The following is a 4,743-nucleotide window of genomic DNA, read 5'->3' on the forward strand; positions in this document are numbered from 1 at the left end:
GAGAGGGAAGGGAGAGGGGAGGGAGAGGGGAGGGAGAGGGGAGGGAGAGGGGGAGGGAGAGGGGAGGGCAGAGGGGAGGGGAGAGGGGAAGGGAGAGGGGAAGGGAGAGGGGAGAGGAGAGGGGAAGGGAGGGGAGAGGGGAGGGAGAGGGGAAGGGAGAGGGGAGGGGAGAGGGGAAGGGAGGGGACGAGGGGAGAGGGGGAAGGGAGCGGAGAGGGGAGGGAGAGGGGAAGGGAGAGGGGAAGGGAGAGGGGAGGGAGAGGGGAAGGGAGAGGGGAGGGGAGAGGGGAGGGAGAGAGGGGAAGGGAGAGGGGAAGGGAGAGGGGAAGGGAGAGGGAGCGGGACGAGGGGAGGGAGAGGGAGGGGAGAGGGGAAGGGAGAGGGGAGGGCAGAGGGATCCAGCAGGACCCAGCCCCACACTCTCCCAGGTGGGCTCAGCCCCGGAGCGTGGGGGGTCCGGGGGTCCCTCCCTGCCCTGGGGGGATGGGGAGGGCTCCGGAGGAGGGGGAGGTCCTGGCAGGGAGGTGGGGGAAGCAGCAGGAGCAGAGAGCTCCGAAGGCCCCGAGCTGACGCCAGACATGGGTGTTCCCAGGGCTGCTGCCGTGCTGGTGAGTGCTGGTGAATCCCGGCACATCCTGGTACTTCCCGGCACATCCTGGTATATCTCGGCACATCCCGGCACATTCCAGGACATCTCAGCACATCCTGGCACATCCCAACACATCCCAGCTCATCTCGGCATATCCTGGCACTTCCCGGCACATCCTGGCACATCCTGGTATATCCCGGCACATCCCGGGACATCCCAGGACATCCCAGCTCATTTCAGCATATCCCAGCACTTCCTGGCACATCCCAGCACATCCTGGGACATCCCAGCACATCCCAGCTCATCTTGACACATCCCAGCACATCCCAGCACATCCTGGGACATCCCGGCACATCCCAGCACATCCCGGCCCATCCCAGCACTTCCCGGCCCATCCCAGCACATCCCGGCTCCCAGGATTGGGTTAAACAATTACGGAGTTAATGAGGAACCCATCCCTCACTCCGGGAGCTGTGTCCATCCCGAGCCCCGTGCTGGGCTTTGCCATGGACACAAACACCCCCATCGATTAATTCATTAATAAATAAATAATCTATTTATTAACGCCCCAGATCAGCAGCGGAATAGATCCGCCAACCCGAAGCGGCGGCGGGGAACAATCACTTATTAATGAAGCCACGGCCCAAATCTAATTACATCCCCATCGGATCCTGCGAGCCATAAAACCCACGGTCGCCCCGGCGGAGCCGGGGGACCCGCTGACCCCAAATCAAAGTTGAAAACCATCCATCAGCTCCCGATACATTCCCGGCACATCCCGCAATTACCGGCTCCCCCGGCAGGGGCAGGGGTCACCCCCGCGTGCCGCGGGGCCCCGGGCAGGAACAGAGCCTCAGAAATCTCATTATCCTGTTAACCATACATTTATCTGACAAGATAAAAGAGACTAGGTGACCGAGCTATCATTAAAGATTAATCGGGAGTATAAAAAATTCAGCTGCGACCAGCGTTTGCTGTTTAGCGCCTGTGATAGGCCTGACAGGATTATTAATCAGGCGGCCAGAAAGGAAAGATTTAGGGCTTTCGCTCTCGGCGTTGGGGGTTTTTTTATTTCCAAGTCTGCGCTGTCGTCCCCCTCTCCCCCGGCAGGCAGAGCTCGGGGTCAGGGGGCTGTTGGTTAATTGGGACAGGGATCAATTATTAAATCCAGGGCCGAGGTGAGCACTGGGATGCTCCGGAGAGGGCCGGGCTGTTTATGGCAGCGGCTCCTCTGCCGTGCCAGGCTATTAATAAATTGTACAGATCAATGCCAGGATTAATTTTAATCGAGGGCTACAAGGATCACGCAGCTCCCAGGGTGATTTTTCCACCCCACCCCTCCCACCCCTCATTCTTAATTCCATTTAAGTTTTAACATGAAAGATTCCCAGGTAGCGCCGACGCAGGAAGAAAACGAGATTTCCCCTGTTTTTTAAGCCTTAAGTATTCTTTTTATTCTGCTTTGCCTTTTTTTTTTTTTTCCCCTCTTTTGATCATAAATCAATGTCCGTCGCCGCTTTCCCCCGGGAAGCCGGGGCTGCAGGCAGGGCTGCCCTGCGTTTCCCTACCTGCCACCGAGAAAAAACAATAAATTAGGGAAGGAGTTTCCTAAAAAAAAACCTCTTGTGGAATGGAAGTTGGGGTGGATGGGGGTCCCCAGCACCCCCCCAGGACCGCCTCATCCCTCATTCCAGGGGTCCCTGCCTGGATTTCCTTCCAAAAACACATTTAAAAATAGGAAACATCGCTGAAAGCTCGACCAGCCTTTGTGGGGTCCACCCCAGGGGGTCGGAACGAGATCAACCTCCCAGCTCACTTCCAAGCCAAACTTTTCTGGGGTTCTGCAATTCCCACAAAACCCAAACCCTTTTTATTTTCTCCCGTGGAAACATCCCAGTGGGAGCTCGGTGGGGCTCAGACCGGCGCAGCCTTTCCCACCAAAAATGGAACAAAGCACAGCAACACCTGTGAGCATCCCAGGAGAAGGATTTGCCTCAAAACAACCCCAACAAATATTTGTTCCCTGAAAAAAAAAAAAAAAAAAAAAGGTGGAAATCGACCCAGGACAGGATCCAAGCAAGAGGCAAACGGGGCAGGGAAATTTGGGAATGTCTGGGCACAGCCCAGAGCCTGGCTGGGAATCCCTGTGGAGACAAGGATGTGGTTTCCATCCCAGGATCTCATGGAGCCCTTCTCAGGGAGGTTTCTCTGCCTCAAAACCTCATTTTACAGCATTTCCCACCCGAATTTCCGTGTTTTCAATCCCATTCCCTCCGTTGTGGGGCGTCCTGCACTTGGCAGTCACGGACCAAACAATGCTGGAATTCTGGGCCTGGAGAGGTGCTCGGGGTGGTTTGGTGACACGGGATGGGGGTGACACGGACTGGGAAGCACTGGAGGGATCCACGTGCATCAGGACAAGTTCCTGCTTTTCCAGCGACACAGAAATCCTGAAAGTCTTCATGGAATGGTTGGGCTTGGAAAGGACCTGAAGGCCCGTCTTGTTCAGGCCCTGCCATGGGCAGGGGCAACTTTCACCATCACATGGACGTAGGAACGTCCCCCATGGATGTACAAACATCCCCATGGATGCAGGAACATCCCCCATGGATGCAGGAACATCCCCCATGGATGCAGGAACGTCCCCCAGGGATACAGGAACACCCCCATGGATGCAGGAACAGCCTCCAGGGACACAAGAACAACCCCATGGATGCAGGAACATCCCCTTGGATGCAGGAACATCCCCCATGGATACAGGAGCATCCCCCATGGATGCAGGAACAGCCCATACAGACACAGGAACATCCCCCATGGATGCAGGAGCATCCCCCATGGATGCTGGAGCATCCCCCATGGATACAGGAACATCCCCCATGGATGCTGGAGCATCCCCCATGGATGCAGGAGCATCCCCCATGGATGCAGGAACATCCCCCATGGATGCAGGAGCATCCCCAGGGATGCAGGAGCAGCGTCCTGGGAGCAGGGGCGCAGCAGCGCAGATAAACCAAACACCAATCCCAGCTCCTCGGGCCGAGAGCGGGGCTGGATAACCCGCAGCCTCGGGGAGGGAGCGCTCGGCCCCGGCCCCTTTGAAGCTCGCAGGAGCGACATAAAAGAGAAACGTGAACGCTCCGCCCGGCACAGCTCGGCTCTTCCCGGCCCCGACAAACCCGGGATGGGAGGGAAACGTCCGGCAGCACATCCCCGGCGCTCCAGAGAGGAACCCCCCGCGAGTTCCCCCGCGCCTCTGAGGCCGCCCGGCCGTGCCAGCGGGGCTGTGGCTCAGTTTGGGGTGAAAAACGCTGCTTTCAGCCCGGTGACATCGCGTGCAGCCGGACCCGGCTGCATTTTCTGGGAAAACCAAATCCACACCGGTCCAAAGCTCAATTCTTCTCACAGGGCTCCGGACCGCGAGGAAACAGCTGGAAATCCGAAACATTCCCGGTTTGGTTTTTTGTGGTATCCCTGCCCCGAGGGCTGGGAGGAGCCCCCAGGGCGATGAAAACCAGGTGCCAGGAGCTGCTGGAGGTGGGCTCGGCCCGGGGGGGGGAGGCTCTGGGATGCCTCATTCCCAGAAAAATCCATGGGATTCTTGCTAAAAGCACCCCCCCCACACCCCCCCCCAGCCCCGTTTCTCCCGGCCCGGAGCGTTGTGGGCTGCAGGGACACATCCCCCGTTCCCACAGGATGCTCCAGCCTCTCCAGGTGACCCCCAAGGATGCAGAAACTCCTCCTGCGGTGGGGCCTGGAAACATCCGGGAGGAGATTCCATCCCTTTCCCGGGGAGGAAGATAAAGTCCAATGAATTATTTACTTCCACGAGCTGATGGAAACCTTCCCTGGAGCCTGGCAGGACCAGCAGGCTCCCGGCTTTTCTCTGTTTACCACGATGAGATGGGAGAAGGGGACACGGGAAGGGGGGTGGGGGGGAGAAGAGCTCGGTGACGGCGTCTGTTGATCATCAACGCGAGGAAAAACGAATCGCTTCTTTCCCCCCGAACCTGAGAAATATCAAACTGCATAAATAAACCCCCCCCCCGCCTTTCAATTATTAATAAAGGAATTTACATTCGCAGCCCGAGCTGGAGAATTAATTTCATTTCTTATGCTAAAGTGGCCGAGGAGCTGAGAATTAAAAGACGCAGGAA

This window comes from Chamaea fasciata, unplaced genomic scaffold (assembly GCF_029207755.1).
Source record: "Chamaea fasciata isolate MVZ Bird 193981 ecotype frontalis unplaced genomic scaffold, bChaFas1.0.hap1 SCAF_14, whole genome shotgun sequence".
Taxonomy (NCBI): Eukaryota; Metazoa; Chordata; class Aves; order Passeriformes; family Sylviidae; genus Chamaea; species Chamaea fasciata.